We start from the raw sequence: 19,869 nt of genomic DNA on the forward strand, positions 1-19,869 counted from the left end.
TCATTTTCCGCTAACTTGTGACAAAAAATAAAATCTTCTATGAACTCACCATACTCCGTACGGAATACCTTTGGGTGTCTTCTTTCTAGAATGGGGTCATTTGTGGGGTTCCTATACTGCCCTGGCATTTTAGGGGCCCTAAACCGTGAGGAGTAGTCTTGAAACCAAATGTCGCAAAATGACCTGTGAAATCCTAAAGGTACTCATTGGACTTTGGGCCCCTTAGCGTACTTAGGGTGTAAAAAAGTGCCACACATGTGGTACCGCTGTACTCAGGAGAAGTAGTATAATGCGTTTTGGGGTGTATTTTTACACATACCCATGCTAAGTGGGAGAAATATCTCTGTAAATGACAATTGTTTGATTTTTTTACACACAATTGTCCATTTACATAGAAATTTCTCCCACCCAGCATGGGTATGTGTAAAAATACACCCCAAAACACATTATACTACTTTTCCTGAGTACGGCGGTACCACATGTGTGACACTTTTTTGCAGCCTAGGTGCGCTAAGGGGCCCAACGTCCTATTCACAGGTCATTTTGAAGCATTTGTTTTCTAGACTACTCCTCGCGGTTTAGGGCCCCTAAAATGCCAGGGCAGTATAGGAACCCCACAAGTGACCCCATTTTAGAAAGAAGACACCCCAAGGTATTCCGTTAGGTGTATGGCAAGTTCATAGAAGATTTTATTTTTTGTCACAAGTTAGTGAAAAATGACACTTTGTGAAAAAAAACTAATAAAAATTAATTTCCGCTAACTTTTGACAAAAAATTAAATCTTCTATGAACTCGTCATACACCTAACATAATACCTTGGGGTGTCTTTTTTTTCTAAAATGGGGTCACTTGTGGGGTTCCTATACCGCCCTGGCATTTTACAGGCCCAAAACCGTGAGTAGTCTGGAAACCAAATGTCTCAAAATGACTGTTCAGGGGTATAAGCATCTGCAAATTTTGATGACAGGTGGTCTATGAGGGGGCGAATTTTGTGGAACCGGTCATAAGCAGGGTGGGCTTTTAGATGACAGGTTGTATTGGGCCTGATCTGATGGATAGGAGTGCTAGGGGGGTGACAGGAGGTGATTGATGGGTGTCTCAGGGGGTGGTTAGAGGGGAAAATAGATGCAATCCATGCACTGGGGAGGTGATCGGAAGGGGGTCTGAGGGTTTGGCCGAGTGATCAGGAGCCCACACGGGGCAAATTGGGGCCTGATCTGATGGGTAGGTGTGCTAGGGGGTGACAGGAGGTGATTGATGGGTGTCTCAAGGTGTGATTAGAGGGGGGAATGGATGCAAGCAATGCACTGGCGAGGTGATCAGGGCTGGGGTCTGAGGGCATTCTGAGGGTGTGGGCGGGTGATTGAGTGCCCTAGGGGCAGATAGGGGTCTAATCTGATAGGTAGCAGTGACAGGGGGTGATTGATGGGTAATTAGTGGGTGTTTAGGGTAGAGAATAGATGGAAACACTGCGCTTAGGTGGTGATCTGATGTCGGATCTGCGGGCGATCTATTGGTGTGGGTGGGTGATCAGTTTGCCCGCAAGGGGCAGGTTAGGGGCTGATTGATGGGTGGCAGTGACAGCGGGTGATTGATGGGTGGCAGTGACAGGGGGTGATTGATGGGTGATTGATAGGTGATTGACAGGTAATCAGTGGGTTATTACATGGGAGAACAGATGTAAATATTGCACTGGCGAATTGATAAGGGGGGGTCTGAGGGCAATCTGAGCGTGTAGGCGGTCGATTGGGTGCCCGCAAGGGGCAGATTAGGGTCTGATCTGATAGGTAACAGTGACAGGTGGTGATAGGGAGTGATTGATGGGTGATTGATGGGTAATTAGTGGGTGTTTAGAGGAGAGAATAGATGGAAACACTGCGCTTGGGTGGTGATCTGATGTCGGATCTGCGGGCGATCTATTGGTGTGGGTGGGTGATCAGATTGCCCGCAAGGGGCAGGTTAGGGGCTGATTGTTGGGTGGCAGTGACAGGGGGTGATTGATGGGTGATAGGTGATTGGCAGGTGATCAGTGGGTTATTACAGGGAAGGACAGATGTAATTAATGCACTGGCGAATTGATAAGGGGGGGGGGGGTCTGAGGGCAATCTGAGCGTGTGGGCGGGTGATTGGGTGCCCGCAAGGGGCAGATTAGGGTCTGATCTGATAGGTAACAGTGACAGGTGGTGATAGGGGGTGATTGATGGGTAATTAGTGGGTGTTTAGAGAAGATAACAGATGTAAACGATACATTTGGGAGGTAATCTGACGGCGGGTTTGCGGGCGATCTAATGGTGTGGGTGGGTGATCAGATTGCCCGCAAGGGGCAGGTTAGGGGCTGATTGATGGGTGGCAGTGACAGGGGGTGATTGATGGGTGATAGGTGATTGGCAGGTGATTGACAGGTGATCAGTGGGTTATTACAGGGAAGAACAGATGTAATTAATGCACTGGTGAATTGATAAGGGGGGGTCAGAGGGCAATCTGAGCGTGTGGGCGGGTGATTGGGTGCCCGCAAGGGGCAGATTAGGGTCTGATCTGATAGGTAAAAGTGACAAGTGGTGATAGGGGGTGATTGATGGGTGATTGATGGGTAATTAGTGGGTGTTTAGAGGAGAGAATAGATGTAAACAATGGATTTGGGAGGTGATCTGATGTCGGATCTGTGGGCGATCTATTGGTGTGGGGGGGTGATCAGATTGCCCGCAAGGGGCAGGTTAGGGGCTGATTGATGGGTGGCAGTGACAGGGGGTGATTGACGGGTGATTGATGGGTGATTGACGGGTGATTGACAGGTGATTGACAGGTGATCAGGGGGATAGATGCATACAGTAAACAGGGGGGGGTGGTCTGGGGGGGGGGTCTGGGGAGAATCTGAGGGGTGGGGGGTGATCAGGAGGGGGCAGGGAGCAGGGGGGGGGGATAAAAAAAAAATAGCGTTGACAGATAGTGACAGGGAGTGATTGATGGGTGATTAGGGGGGTGATTGGGTGCAAACAGGGGTCTGGGGGGTGGGCAGGGGGGGGGTCTGATGGGTGCTGTGGGCGATCTGGGGCGGGGGGGGGGAGAAAATCAGTGTGCTTGGTGCAGACTAGGGTGGCTGCAGCCTGCCCTGGTGGTCCCTCGGACACTGGGACCACCAGGGCAGGAGGCAGCCTGTATAATACACTTTGTAAACATTACAAAGTGTATTATACACTTTGTATGCGGCGATCGCGGGGTTAACATCCCGCCGGCGCTTCCGTATAGCCGGCGGGATGTTGCGGCGAGCGAGCGGTGACAGGCGCCGGCGGAGGATCGCGTCACGGATGACGCGATCGCTCCGCCCATGCCCTTAAATGGACCGCCGCCTCTGTGGGTGAGGCCGTCCTGCAGGGCTCCACTTCCCCGCCGCCCCTGTGTAGTGGGCGGTCGGGAAGTGGTTAATTGATCATTTTAAATAATACTTCCAGTGCTGATGAACCTCTCCTACTTGTAGCCATAGACCCTGAACTAGGATGCAGATCAGATGTTTCTGACAAAAATCTGACAAGATTAGCTGCACGCTTGTTTCAGGTGTGTGACTCAGACACTACTGAGGTGAGAATGATCAGCAGGACTGCCAGGGAAATGGAAATGTTTAATGGAAATAAATATGGCACCCTCCATATACCTCTTGCTTCAGGTTCTCTTTAAAGAGACTCAAAGATGAAATTATATAATAGATTTATACATACCTGGTGCTTCTTCCAGCCCCATCCGCATGGATCGCTCCCACGCTGCCATCCTCAGCCTTCTCTGTCGCCGATACCGGGTTCTGTAACTTCAGCCAGTCAGGGCCAGTCGCCGCAAGCGCAGTGCTCTCCCTCCATACTCCGCAGGCGCTTGCGTAAGGCAGGCGCCGGAGAAACGGAAGGAGTCACTGCGCATGAGCAAATCTGGCCGTGACTGGCCAAAGTTACGGTACCCGGTATCGGCTACAGAGAAGACTGAGGACGGCGGCATGGGAGCGATCCATGCGGATGGGGCTGGAGGAAGCACCAGGTATGTATAAATCTATTATATTATTTTGTCTCTGAGTCTATTTAAGTAAAGGTCTGGGCTGCTTTAATTAATATCTTCAGGACATTCACTGCTGATTTACCATGCTAACTGAAAGCTGAAATCAGCCAGGCAGCTTAAGTGCCTGTTCAATAGCATGAAGAGAGAAAGGGCTGTTTAGATGCAACTTTGAATAATGACTTATTTAGTCCAAAAATATCTGAATGATGGCAGTACGGGGCAGAGCTAGGACAAGGTCCTGCAGCAACTAAGGCTGAGACACCAAAATGCGCCCCTCCATCCCTCCCACTCCAGTTGTCACACACTGATTGCTATTAGACTAAGAAGCGCCACAGAGCTCCCAAACCCTTCCCCAACACCTTAAAGGACACGAGAGGTAAAAATAAAGTAATGAAATAAACAACTTTATCTATCTTCTTTCTCCTAAAAAATGTCTTATTAAGATATTAACCACTTTCCCCACCACTACAGTATATCTACGCCAAAAGAGAACATGTTCCCTTTCACCAATTAGTATTGCAGCTGACAGTGCCGGAGGGTGCGCTCTGAAGCGCACCCGATCGTGCACAGCAGGGCTGCAAACAGGTCAGTATGTCTACATGGCTGTGGCTTGGATTTTTTTCACAATTTCTGCACGGAGGGGGCTGCCTCATGGGCGGGGGGGGGGGGCATCTGGCTATCGATCCTGGGGGGGGTGGGGGTAGGATAAATAAAAGGGGGTTACATATTTGATGGGGGGCATCTAATTGACTAAGGGGAGGGGGGATTTACTAATTTGGTGCATCTGGGCACCTGGGGGGGGGGCAATAATCATATACTGGGGGCACATTTGTCTATAATGGGGGGCAGCACTAATCCTGGGGGTACATCTGGCCATAATGGAGGTAATCCTGATCCGGGGACACATATGGCTATAAAGAGGGGCACTATTCCTGGGGGTGCGTCTGTCAATCTATTCTGGGGCTGGCAAATGCAGGGGACACATGTGGCTATGCTAGGGGGCTGATATTGGGGACACATCTGGCTATACTGGGGGAGGGGGTGATACTGGGGACACATTTGGATATCTGAACTGGGACGACTTTAACTGGCGGCACAGTTTTTAGTTCAATTGCACTTTTTATTTACAAACAGAAATTGGTCAAAATTGAGAAATAATGCATTTTTTAAAAATGTTCCCACTTTTTCCCCTTAAAATGCATAGAGAGGAACATTTTACTTCGTACCAAATACCCCCCAATGAAAGCTTAGTTTGTCTTTGGGGGGTACATTTTGCTAAGAGCCACTTTACTGTGAATGCATTTTAACAGGAAGAATAAGAAAAAAAACGAAAAAAAATTCATTGTTTGTCAGTTTTCGGCCATTATAGTTTTAAAATAATACATGCCTCCACAATTAAAACCCACGTATTGTATTTGCCTATTTGTCCCAGTTATTACACAATTTAAATTATGTCCCTATCACAATGTATGGCGACAATATTTTATTTGGAAATAAAAGTGCATTTTTTCCGTTTTGCATCCATCACTATTTACAAGCTTATAATTTTAAAAAAAATAGAAATATTTCATCTTTACTTTGATATTTAAAAAGTTTACAACCTTAGGTAAATATATGCATTTTTTTTTTAAATTGTAATGTTGTTGTTTTTTTTATTAAACATTTTATGTGGGTATTTTTTGGAGGGTTAGATGTAAATTGTCATTTTTAAATATAAATATATGATTATTTTTATATTTTTTTACATTTAGGTGTAGTTTTACTTTTTGGCCACAAGATGGCAGCCATGAGTTTGTTTAGTGACGTCACTCTAAGCGTAACATGTACACTTAGAGGGACGCTAGAGCCAGAAAAAGCGAAGCTTCCGAGAGAAGCTGTCACTTTTTCTGCGGGGGAGAGGAATCAGTGATCGGGCACCATAGGCCGATTCACTGATTGCCTGGCTAAAGAACCGCGGGCCGGGAGCGCGCGTGGCCTCCTGGATGTAACTTTTACGTCCAGGAAGGTTAATTGGTTAAGGGGAAAACAAGGGCTGGATGCGAAGTGGTTAAACAATTTTATTTTATGTTAAAATCTACAGCATAGTTATTTGTGTGCTAGGCACTGTACATACCCATGTCTATATCATCATGTCACATGTCACCTCGGGTATCCTTTAATCTCTAGCTATCTGGCTTGCAGTAACTGCTATGTATCCCCTTTTCTTATTTCTCTCTGCTTCAAACACAACAGGCAAATGATTGCTGAGTGAGTTGTGCACCCCCTCCTACACTGCGCCCTGAGGCTGAAGCCTCTCTCGCCTCTGCCTCGACCCTGCATAGTGGATAGCACTCTCACCTTGTATCACTGCATCCCCAATTTGAAACCCAGCCAGGGCACTACCTGAACGGAGTTTGTATGTTCTCTGCGGGTTTCCCTGAGGCACTCCGTTTTCCTCCAACACCCCAAAAGGGACAGTTATATACTCGATATACTCTGTACAGCGCCGAGGAAGATGTCGGCGCTATATAAATAATAAAATATTACGTATATGTACATAACATTAAACTATAACAACTATAACAGTGGGGAATCATTCGCAGAGTCCTTATATATTTATACGCTCTGTCTCTACAGACATTCTTTCAAATGTGTTTTTATTAGGATTTTAACAGGTAAATCAGAAAACATTGCAGTAAACAACAGGTGCATGATACAAATATTGTCTGGGTTATAACAGGGATTGCTATCGGCATGTCGAGAATGCAACAGTGTAGAGGTTTTATGAAATCTATCCAGACAATGCTAATAAAAAACAAAGTGTTACCAGGAAAGGGGGTGGGAAGGGGAGGGAGGAAGGGTCTAAACATAGTCAAACATAAATGGGAGGTAGGGGAAAAGGAAATCTGTATGTCTCTTTGTGGGGTTCAAGCTGTGCCAGCAGCCGTGTTAGTTGCAGAACTGTTGCTGAGGAGGAGAAAAACCCGAGGATGGGGGAGGGGGTAGGAGGAGCGATTAAGGGATCAACACAGTTTTCAGGGTTGGGAGGAGAACCAGACACTCCATGGGTCCCATATCTTATCAAAGAGTGGGGTAGTTTCTCTGATAGTAGAGGTGAGTTTTTCCAAAATGTATGTTGACTGGACTCTATTTATTAGTTCCGACCTAGGAGGGGGCAATGATTTCCAGGTCTTAGCTAAAAGGGCTTTGGCTGCGTTGCAGATTTGGCCAAGGAGCTTATTTTGGGCCTTGCTAAGCTGGGGGAGAGGTTTGTGGAAGAGGGCCGACCAGGGATCAGGTTGGATATCTGAGTCCAGTACCTCTGAGGCAATTTGGAAACAAGAACCCCAGAATCCTGCGACATAGGGGCAGTTCCACCAACAGTGCAGTTGGTCAGCATTTGCATGGCAGCCTCTGTAGCAGAGGGGAGAAGGTGTTAAGCCCCATTTGGCCAATTGCATCGGGGTGCAGAACCAATCATATAATATTTTATAGTTCCTTTCTTTAGTGATAGTGTGCTTAGAGGAGCCGGCCATCGCATTAAATATTACCTCCCAATGATCTACCTCGTCAAAAGCATTTAGTCTCTCTTGCCACTTCATCATTGCCGTTGAAGGGGAAGTATGTTTGGAATACCAAATTTCGTGATATATGGCTGAGATAAGACCCTGTGGTAAGGGTGTAGAGGAGAACATAGACTCAATTGGTGAGCGTGATGAATTCAGGCCAGGTACGTGGCGGGAACGGATGAAATGGCTAATCTGTAGGAATCTAAATGCTTCTGAATCTGGCAGAGCAAACTTTTCTTTAATTTGAGGCCAAGAAAGCAAGACGCCATCAGACACCAAGTCACTGACCGTGTGGACCCCTCTGGACCTCCATGCCCCCCAGGCCAGGCCACAGACTCCAGGGGAGAAGTCGTCATTATAGAATAACGATTCCAAAGTAGATGGGGCACCTCCTGGGGCCAAAACCTTATTCAGCTTTTTTTTGATTAGTAGGGATTCAATAATTGGGACAAAAGTGAAATTTGTGCCCAGACAGGGTCTGGGGGTCCAAAGGAGGGACTTGACTGGGAAAGGGGAGACGAGTTCCTGCTCCAGGTCAACCCATCTAACTGAGCCTCTGGGAGAGGACCACTGGAGGAGCTGAGATAGTCTTGCCGCCAAATAATAGTGTAAAATATTGGGAGCACCAAGGCCCCCCTGGAGTCTGTGGCGGGCCAGGTGCATGTATTTGATGCGGGGTCTACGTCCTTCCCATATAAAATTGGTTATTCTAGATTGCAGCACATCCACATCCCTCTTATTAATTCTGATGGGAAGAGCTCTGAATAGATAAAGGATTTTAGGAAGTAAAGTCATTTTGACTGCATAAATGCGCCCTTGCAGAGAGATGCGGTAGTGCTGCCAATCGTTGAGCAACCTGTGTAGTTTCTTGAACATAGGTGCGTAGTTAAGCTTATAGAGGTCGCCCAGATCATGAGAGATCAGAACCCCGAGGTATTTTAGGCCATTAGGTCTGAACTTAAAGCCAAAGGAGTGCGAGAGAGAGGACTGTTCACTGGGCGATAGCCCAAATGGAATTGCTTCCGACTTGGTGCTATTTATTTTGAAGCCTGAGTGTGTACAAAACCGGTCAATCTCAGCGAACAGGCCCGGAACTGAAGTCAGGGGGTTGGATAAGGTAAAAATAGTATCATCCGCGAATAGAGCGGTTTTGAATTCCAGCCTGCCCACCGAGACCCCAGTAACGTCCAGAGAGCTCCTGACCCTGATAGCCAATGGCTCAATGCATAATGCAAACAGCAAAGGGGAGAGAGGGCACCCCTGCCTCGTACCATTCTTAATTGAGAATGAAGATGAAGTAATGCCCATGTTGCAGACGTAGGCTGTAGGGTTAGTGTAAAGGCATCTGACACCGTTTAAGAATTCACCCCTTATGCCAAATTTTTGTAGGACCAACCTCAAGTATCTCCAGTCCACCCTGTCGAACGCCTTCTCCGCGTCCAACGAGAGGAGCAGAGAAGGCGTCCGACAGAGCTTCATCCTGTCCACCAGGCCAACAATTCTACGAATGTTGTCTGTTGTCTGCCTTCCCAGAACAAAGCCAGTCTGGTCCGGGTGGACAACACTTGGTAGCAAAGGATTTAATCTATTCGCCAGAATCTTCGAGAGGATTTTAACATCCACATTAATAAGAGAGATTGGTCTGTAATTAGTTACCTCAGCCGGATCCCTGCCAGGTTTTGGGATGACTACTATGGATGCTCTAGACATGTCAGGGGGAAATTCCTCCTCCCCCTTTAGGATTTTATTGTAGAAGGACGTCAGTTCTGGGGCTAATATTTTTATAAATGCTTTGTAATATGAGGCGGTGTAGCCATCCGGGCCAGGGGCCTTGGAGGACTTAAGCTTTTTAATGACCGAGATAACCTCTTTAACTGTAATAGGTGCATTTAAGAGGGTGCCCATATTAGGAGCTATTCTGGGGATAGGGACACTATTGAGGTACTCTTGTATGTTAGCTATCGGGGTGTTAATTTTATCTGTAGTGGTACCGTCATAGAGGCTGGCATAATATTTCTGGAACTCCTGTACTATGGAGGATGGGTCGTGGGTCAGAGTCCCAGAGCTAGTTCTAATAGGATGGAGTCTGTTCAAGGTCAATCTACTACACAACTTCCTAGCCAACATTGTGTCTGGTTTGTCACCCTTCTCATAGAATTTCTGAGAGGTCAGGCGCATGGCCCTATCAGCCTTCTGAAAAAGAAGGGATTTGAGCTCTGCTCGTAGTGCATTAAGCTGTGTAAGGGATATATGCGGTGAATTTTTAGCGTGCAGCAGTTCCATGCGCCTGATCTCCCCTTTCAGTTCCGAGATTCTGGCCATAGCCATTTTACGTTTAGTTGAGGAAATTTTAATCAGCTCACCTCTAATGGTGGCTTTGTGGGCAGCCCAGCGTATGCCCTGGGAGGTATCCCCCTCACGGTTGAATGTAAAAAAAGATGTGATTTCAGAGGCAACTTTTAGTTTAATTTCCTGATCTACTAGGAGAGATTCGTTTATGCGCCAATTGCTTTTGGGTCTGGGGGTTGAAGAGGAAAATTGTACTGCTACGGAGGCGTGGTCTGACCAGGAGATCTCAGAGTGATCCACTTTGGACACCTCGGCTAAGAGGGTAGCATCCATAAATATAAAATCAATACGTGAATATGTGTTGTGTGGGTTAGAGTAAAAGGTGTGCCCTCTCTCCCCAGGGTGAAGCGCCCTCCAGACGTCCCAGGTGCCAGTTTCAAGTAGTAGTTTGAGGAGGCATTTGGGGGGTGCCCTAGAGCGACCGTTCCCGCCATCTAAAGAGGCATTGAAATCGCCGGCCATTATGAGTTTGCCAGACCTATTGGTTAAAATTTTAGAAGTTAAGGTGGAGAGAAAAGGACGTAGACCCTCGGAGGGGGCATAGACCGATACCAAGGTGAGCATCAAACCATTTGATTCCCCTACCAATATAAGATAGCGACCATTAGGATCCCTTATGCACTTGTGTACAGTAAAATTAAGTCTCTTGTGAAGAATCACGGCCACACCACATCGCTTCTGAGGGGCAGAGGCATAGTAAGCATGGGGGTAGTGTTTATGCCAGTATTTAGGTTCTTTATTATGAACATAGTGTGTCTCTTGTAAGAAGAGAATATCTGCTTTAGCGCTTTTGTAGTACTGACATGCTAGACGCCTCTTCTGAGGGGCGTTGAGGCCTTTAACGTTATGGGTGATAGCTGTTAGGGGGGCAGTCAGTTCCTGAACGGAAGAGTGAGAAGGTCCTAATGCGGGTGGGGACTTGTTAACCATTACATGTGGCGTGGCCATGATCCTCCAGAGAAGCTCGAAGCAAAAGAACACAAATAAACATTTCCCCCAAGTCCCCCAAAAATATAGATAGTCGGTCCTACATATTTAAGAACTACGGCGATCCGACAACAACAAAAGAAAAAGAAAAGAAAAGAGAAGGTGAAAATAAAAGCATATATAGCACAGCTAGCTGAGATACCGACAGGCTGGCGCAAGAGAGAGCCTCCATTAGTTATACAGACAGTAGGTTGAGTGTTTTTAGACATAACAGTTATAGGGAGTAAGAGCAACTGTAAACAAAACGTAAAGCTAAAGAGAGGGACACTTATCCAAGTGGCCCGAGTGAGCATCATGGGACTGCAGACTAAAGCTGCAGATCAGTTCGGGGCTATAGCACCGGCGAAGGTGCTTAGGCAGAGGTGCAGAGGCTCCGAACGTAAGCCGCCCTGTGAAGGCTCAAAATGGCGGCATGAGGCATCCAGGACAGTGCAGAGTCACAGCCAGAGTTCCAATGAGAAAGAAAAAAGTTATGTATCAGAGCCCTGAGAAGCGGGGCTTGCTGGGCTGCCTAGGGAGACATCAGGTTGAACAGGGACCTTTGGGGGCCTCCCTGAGACTTTAGCCCACGAAGACTTCGGGGGGGAGAGTCTCCTTGCTGCTCCTGCAGCGCGAGGCCTTTTATCATGAGCGAGGCCTAGCCTCTGTAAAACTTCAGGGATATGGTCAGGGTCAGAGATGGAGATTTGTCTGCCGTTGTGAGGTATGATAAGCTTGAAGGGGAAGCCCCATCTGTACTTTATCCCCTGCTTGATCAGTGCGGTAGTAAGAGGCTTCATCTCCCAGCGTTTATTCAGCGTGATGGGGGATAGATCCGGAAAGATCGAGATCTTGCACTCCTGGAAATCAACATGTGGGAGGTTGCGGGCGGCCACAATGATGGTCTCTTTGGTGCTAAAGTAGTGGAGCCTGGTAACAATGTCCCGAGGGGGGCTCCCATCTTTAGGCAGGGGCTTCAGGGCCCTGTGGGCTCGATCCATCCTCAGCTCTGAGTCAGGGAGGTCTGGGATAAGATGGCGGAACAGCGCCAGCAGAAAGTCCTGGACTTCTAAGACAGTCTCCGGGACGCCCCGGATTCTTAAGTTGCTTCTTCTGTCCCTATTCTCCTGGTCCTCGCGGGCTTCAAACTGGGTAGCTATATCTGAGCGTATCTCCTGGATGTCTGTGTCCGTCTGTTGGCAATAGGCCCTGACCCCCTCCAGACCCTCCTCGATTTCGTGGACCCGCTCACCGAGAGCTGATATCTCATCGCTAATCTCTTTGACAGTGTCAGTCTTGGAAGCGTTGATAAGTCTTTCTAGGTTTAAGTATAGAGACTGCAAGTCAGCTTTGGTAACTCGGTCAGGATCTGCTTGCTTACCGGCCTGTGAGCTGTTCTCGCCGGAGGTCCGGGCGCCATCTTGAGAAGGAGGCCCTTTCTGCTTGTTGGAGAATAATTCAGGAATTCCTGGGTCTGTGACCGCCTGGTTTTTCTTCGGACCCATGCTGGTAAGTTCCTAGGGGCTGGGGGATGAGAACCGCCGTGGAGGAGGGAGAGGAAGGGGGTCCGGGTGTGCTAATTGCGGCTAAGTCTGTCGGAGCTACTCAGCCATGCGTCTGCCCTGCACGGAGGTTAGGCGCCGCCCCTCTACAGACATTCTGATGACATACATGTGTGTACATTACAGGGGGGAATGAAATAAGGCAGCTTTTATTAATCTTTCCTGTTTTCCTTTACTATCATTCCACTCATCCCAAAATAAAAGAGTTTAACTGTTTAAACAAACTGACACTAAGTTACGACTAGGAACTGAAAGATCAGGGATCAAACTGATATTTCCTGCAGTGTGCCTGGGGAGTGCTTGCTATGAGGTATTCCTGAAAGGGAAGCGAGGATTGATGAGCACCGTTATATAGCTTTACAACTGTTCACAAGGAGGGTCTGTGACCTGGGATACCGCCCTCCATAACACCACTTAACCCCTCCACTGCCAGAGATATGACTAATAAGCAGTAGAAGGCAGAACATCCGCCCTCTCTTCCTGCACTAGACATTATTAGCAGCAGGAAATGGAATAATTATACACCAAGCATCTGCATTATTTTCTCTCCAGTTGGGCCTACAGCATCATAGAAAGTACAATTAACAATTTTTGCTAATTTATTAAATCATTTTTAAGCTCCTATCGGTCATAATGTACTTTGTGAACACATTCATAGCTCAATTTCAAGCATTAATGTGATTACACTTAGCAATAGGGAATAAATGTCTCATCGCTTTTAACAGATCTGAGTCCATATTGTTATCACATTATTGCTGCAATAATCTTGTTTCTTTAATCTTTCCCATCTTTAAGAGTTCTCTGCGGACAAGATTAATCATAGTCTTTATAGCAGTTGCCCCTTTCCTATTTCCTCTGGGTGCTGGCAATATAACATAGGCTGTTTCAAGAGTCCGCTACCCTGTGGGCCTAGCAGCTGCTAGCAAGCCTGAAGATGAAAACATTTTTTTCCTCATCTGCCTACTAGAGAATCATGGATTCTGCATAAAGGAGAGTATGTCTATGCTACTGCAACTTACTCCCTCTAGTGGCCAGAGGGTCATAACATTTTTTCATCAGCAGTATAATTATAAGCATTTTCATCAGATTGGATAATAATTATTTAATCTGATGGTCGATCAGCCGCCATATCTATAGATGTATGGCCACCTTAACTCCTATACCGTAAGGGTAACAATGTGTACTTAAAAACTTTTGTCTTAGGGCCTATTTCCACTACACGTGGATTCTGGATGCAGAAAACTGACTCCAATGAATGCCTATGGGAAATCTGCATCAGAAAAATTGCGTTTAGTGGAAACAGGCCCATAGGCATTCATTGGAGTCAGCTTTTCTGCATCTAGAGTCCGCTTGTAGTGGAAACAAGCTCTTAGATTGAAAACAACTCTATCTACAATACTGTTATGCCAAAGAGTTTAGACTTCACCTAGAGACAGAGCAATCGCTGGTGCTATTACCAAAACTTTGTATTATAGCCAGAGGCTTACAAAGTCTGTTTACCCCCAAAAAACCTAATACCATTGCCACATTAAAGCCTTGCCGAGGATCCAGCATATGTGCGGCAGCCCTCAATCCCCCTTATGTGCCATGCCATCAGCCAACCTCTCCCTTCCATAGCAACAGAATGTGTTGCTAGCCTGGAGGCTACCGGCGCGAATGTACAGCCTCAGCCCCGCACTGCTGCCCAAGAGGTTGAGGACTGATACCGGCAGATAACAGAATTTGAAGGTGTGTACACCACACTAAAGCCTTGATGAGAGTCCAGCATGTGTACAGTGTCCCTCAATCCCCCGCAAATGCATTGGCAAGTGGTCCACCTAATGAATAAACATGGCTAAGCATGGGATGAACCTAGGACATTGTTTTCCCACTCACCCCACCCATTCTGTGCTGCACCAACAGCCGTCCTGCCCCCTCCATATCAACAGAGTGTGTTGCTAACCTGGAGGCCACCAACATGAGTGTACAGCATCAGCCCTAAACTGTCAGCCAAGAGACCGAGTACTGATTTCAGCGGGTAACAGAATTTAAAGGTGTTTTACCACCTTATAGCAGACCTGAACTCAGAACTCCTCTCTGCTCTAAAAGATACACAACAGCATAATAACCTTTAAACAAAAAAACATTTCTTTGTTAAAGCTGATACAAACCCTAAAATAAATCTGCACAGTTTCTACTTCCTGATTCATGGAAGCAGACATATTGTTTACAGCCTGTACTTTCAAATGGGCTTAACTGCTTTTCTGCCATAGGCAGTCATGTGACACAGGGGGGAGATCAAATTACAACGTGTGATTAGACACAAATGAGAGGGAATTACACAGGCTAAACTCTTTTAAATACATACAGGGTGCATTTCTGTTATGTTTTCCTTCTGTCCTGTGCAAGAGTTCAGGTCCACTTTAAAGCTCATCAATCAAATCTGAGACTTGTTTTTCTTTTTCTAACGTCAGTCAACTAGACACCTACATACTAGGGATGATGAATGAGATGCAAATTTTTCCAAAATTATGCAAATTTAAAATGCACCAATCAATTTAAACCCAGGATTAAATCAATTGGTTCATTGTCAAGCTCCATACATTTGCATAAAAAAATGCATACATTTGCATCAACTTGAAAGAATTTGCGATCATCCCTTCTACATACATGTAAGCATTCTATAAAACTTCATGTTTGGAGTCCTCACCACTCTGGCATGATGGTAGTCAAACACAAGAGAAAAAGTTCAGCAGAGGACAACATAGAACTGTGTGGTCTATGATTTCCTTGCAGATACGTTTATTCTCTTATTATTGGGGTCTTTACTGCTAATAATGATAATATTTTCCCACCACTTTTCTATGAAAAAGGAGCAATCATTTCCAAAGATCTGCTGCAATTCATATAAAGTAACCACTGTGGAATCACTCCCGTCAGGTCATAACCTTCTACATTTTCAGTGACCTTCCTTTTGCTTTTACAATCGTTTGGCTACGTATCCCAGGCTGAACTCCACCATATTCACTATCCCAAATTCTAATCTGTAAGTCTCTTGTTTATATTTGGACATAATGATTTATGCAAAGGATTGAGTCTTTTATGACATCTCCATTTGTGCAAGCCATTAAAATGGAATATTTACTGCTTCAAGGGTGCGGTAGCATTTTCATTCAACCACTTTTATGTAGCTGTGGTATAAATGGTACTGGACTATTATTGCTATTGTTTGGGTTTGTGTCTGTTAGTTTTAGTGAAACTTTTAGCTGTGTGTTAACAATTTTAGAATGCAAGCAAGACCAGCTGTGCAGATGAATGCAATTAACATGGAATTCAAGAATTGCCAACATAATACAACATAAAATATGAATTTAGTAAGTCTTACAAGGCTGGGTTTTATAGTGAAATTGTGGTTGCAGTCCGTATATTAGTATTCTTTGATGCTGATTGCATATAATAAATACCACTGGAAAGATTGTTCATTGGTTTTGAAGACCTCCCATAACCCATCGCCTAAGGTTAGATATACAGGATCTTCTCAAAAAATTAGCATATTGTGATAAAGTTCATTATTTTCTGTAATGTACTGATAAACATTAGACTTTCATATATTTTAGATTCAAATACACACAACTGAAGTAGTTCAAGCCTTTTATTGTTTTAATATTCATGATTTTGGCATACAGCTCATGAAAACCCAAATTTCCTATTTCAAAAAATTAGCATATTTTATCCGACCAATAAAAGAAAAGTGTTTTTAAAACAAAAAAAAGTCAACCTTCAAATAATTATGTTCAGTTATGCATTCAATACTTGGTCAGGAATCCTTTTGCAGAAATGACTGCTTCAATGCGGCGTGGCATGGAGGCAATCAGCCTGTGGCACTGCTCAGGTGTTATGGAGGCCCAGGATGCTTCGATAGCGGCCTTAAGCTCATCCAGAGTGTTGGGTCTTGCGTCTCTCAACTTTCTCTTCACAATATCCCACAGATTCTCTATGGAGTTCAGGTCAGGAGAGTTGGCAGGCCAATTGAGCACAGTAATACCATGGTCAGTAAACCATTTACCAGTGGTTTTGGCACTGTGAGCAGGTGCCAGGTCGTGCTGAAAAATGAAATCTTCATCTCCATAAAGCTTTTCAGCAGATGGAAGCATTAACCCACTTTTGACCCAGTAACCCTTTTAGGAAAGGGTTCTTTACAGTAAGAGTGATTAAGATGTGGAATGCATTGCCACAGGAAGTCGTTATGGCAAACTCTATACCTGCATTTAAAGGGGGCTTAGATGCTTTCCTTGCGTTGAATGACATCCATGGCTACAATTACTAGGTAATGCCAATGATGTTGATCCAGGGATTTTATCTGATTGCCATCTGGAGTCGGGAAGGAATTTTTACCTTGTAAGGGTTTTTTCGCCTTCCTCTGGATCAACAGGGATATGTGAGGGAGCAGGGTGGAGTTGTACTTTGTACTGGTTGAACTCGATGGACGTATGTCTTTTTTCAACCAAAGTAACTATGTAACTATGTAACTATGTAACAGGGGCAACCTGGGCTACAGAGAAGCAGCACTGGACTGTTGCTCAGTGGTCCAAAGTGAATGAAATTAAGTTTTACATGTCATTCGGAAATAAAGGTGCCAGAGTCTGGAGGAAGACTGGGGACTCGGGGAGTCCAGTGTCAAGTACCCACAGTCAGTGATGGTCTGGGGTGCCATGTCAGCTGCTGGTGTTGGTCCACTGTGTTTTATCAAGGGCAAGGTCAATGCAGCTAGCTATCAGGAGATTTTGGAGCACTTCATGCTTCCATCTGCTGAAAAGTACTCCCGAACCAAGTATTGAGTGCATAACTGAACATAATTATTTGAAGGTTGACTTTTTTTTGTTTTAAAAACACTTTTCTTTTATTGGTCGGATGAAATATGCTAATTTTTTGAGATAGGAATTTGGGGTTTTCATGAGCTGTCTGCCAAAATCATCAATATTAAAACAATAAAAGGCTTGAACTACTTCAGTTGTGTGTATTTGAATCTAAAATATATGAAAGTCTAATGTTTATCAGTACATTACAGAAAATAATGAACTTTATCACAATATGCTAATTTTTTGAGAAGATCCTGTATATGTTATTCTTTTAACAAATATTAAAATGATTGGAAGTGCATTTTAGGAATACTTTAAGTGGGGTTAAACATTGCCCTTTATACCTATGCTCCAAGGAAAACACAAATAAAAAGGGATAAAAACTAGTTTGCCCCCAGCAGACCTTAAAAAAAAAAAAAAAAAATACTCTAACTGTCATTAAATTAATAAAAGTAATTATTTCAGCACATATGCAAATATAGGGAGCCCCTGACTAACTTAACTGGTGATACAAACGCCTGCCAATCCGTCTCGATGATGGGGACTCCCTGTCCTGTCCTCCCCCAGCCCTGTTCCTTTAGCAGAGTATGTGCAGTTGAAGCAGCATCGGTTCTCTCACCTCCCTTGGGTGCCTTCATGATAAGAGACTTCCTCTCACTCCCAATACTTCCCCTAGTGCCAGCTTCTAATGAGAGCCACAGGGGGGCATAGAAGGCACAAGGAAGGACATAAGAGGCACAAGGGGATGTAGAATGCCTAATGGGCACATAAGAGGCATGAGGGGGGCATAGGAGGCACAAGGATATAAGAGGCACAGGGGACCATAGGAAGCATAGAGGGACATAAGGAGGCACACAGTGTGGTAGTAGTGGCACAGGGGAACAGAGGTGATATAGAGGGGACATGGAGGCAAAGGGGTCAGAGATGGCACAGTTTTCAGACTTAAAGGACATCTATGGATTAAAGCAACTTTTTTTTTTCAAATGCTGTATGTTAGGGCAGTGTTCCCCAACCTTGTCCTCAAGGCCCACCAACACTGTTTGTTTTATATAAATCCACAGAGGTAGTTAATCAGCTCTGCTGCAACACTAATTACCCCAACTGTGATTGTGTGGTTTACTGTAAAACGTAATGTTGGTGGGCCTTGAGGACATGGTTGGGGAACTCTGTGTTAGGGCACACATTACCACATTACCACAAGTACAGTATATTCTGGCGTATAAGACTACTTTTTAACCCTTAAAAATCTTCTGAAAAGTCAGGGGACGTCTTATACGCCGGGTGTCATTGCTGCCGGGTGATACGCCCTATCCTGTTACCGCCTCTCAGATCTCGCTGCTGAGGACTGTAGTGAAGCGGCACAAGCGCACATGTGCGAGATCTGAGGGGCAGAGAAGGAGGTAAATATGATACAAGAGCGGGCCAGAAGGGAGAAAGAGGCGTGTTTTATGGGCACAGCGCAATCTATTCTTCCATACCGCTCTGATAAACAGGTAGAGCAAGGAGAGCTGACCAATCCACTTAGGACTAACCAGTCATTCGGCTATATACTGTTATATACTAGGTACCGCATACAGTACAGCACCAGTATCTGTTTATACATAGCACCAGTATATTTAGTTTTTTTAATTTTTATTTGGTGTGAGTTGGAAGAGGGGTAGTCTTTTACGGCGAGTAACTCTATATTTTAACTGGAAAAGTTGGGGGATCGTCTTATACGCCCAGTCGTCTTATACGCCGGACTATACGGTACTAGAAGCAATTTCTATCCTCACACAGCTCTGTCTCTCTGCTGTAAAACCATCTGGATGCCTCCAGATACAAAAGATGTCAGCTCTGCAGAGCTGGACCATGTTCCTGCACAGGGGGGTTGCCATCAACTTCTCAGTGTATAGTACTAATCACCTAGCTGAAAGAATATTATTCAGGCAGTGATAAAGGTTATATTCTGCTTTAAGTTTACAGCATTGTGTTTTTATTGTTTTCACTAATCTGACTGTTCAGAAAGGCATTATTAGTACATCTTTATCATCAACACTGTAATTCTCCAGATGTGTATACACCATGCTGAGGGTCGCATGCCAACAGCCAATTGGGAAAAAATAACACTGATATGACTATGCTTTTATGTGAACTGTTATGTCCTTCTGTATTTCTTAGTGTGGCCAATAAGCGCTATTTAATATAAAAAAAAAAACCAAAACACTGAGGGCAGAAGTGGAGTAATTATAACCGGGCAATTTCTTCACACCACGTTTTATTTACGCCACAAGCTTTGGACACATATGCACTTTCTAAGTCTATATACATTTTTTCAATCTGGATATAAAAGATATCTATCGGATATAATCTTTTGCTTTCAAGTACAACGGTCACTCCATGGCAACAGTGATCAGTGTGGCATCTATTTATGCACGTGTTAGTACTCACATTATCATACTGTTCCTGCCAGTGCATGTATTATATTTAGGATTCGGCAGGGAGTGGGGCATTTCTATGCACTCCTGTGTAACATTTTGTACCTGTGAGCTGCAGAGAAGGATCCCACGCAGCTCTCTCACGCCTGCT

At 45.1% G+C, this 19,869-nt stretch overlaps 1 protein-coding gene across 2 annotated transcripts in view; it reads right to left on the bottom strand.

Moving 5' to 3' along the window:
• Positions 1–19,869, bottom strand: part of IQCA1 (IQ motif containing with AAA domain 1) — a 249,948-nt gene that overhangs the window by 183,267 nt on the left and 46,812 nt on the right. The gene's annotated exons all lie outside the window — the stretch shown is intronic.

The sequence above is a fragment of the Hyperolius riggenbachi genome, chromosome 7, assembly GCF_040937935.1.
Source record: "Hyperolius riggenbachi isolate aHypRig1 chromosome 7, aHypRig1.pri, whole genome shotgun sequence".
NCBI lineage: Eukaryota > Metazoa > Chordata > Amphibia > Anura > Hyperoliidae > Hyperolius > Hyperolius riggenbachi.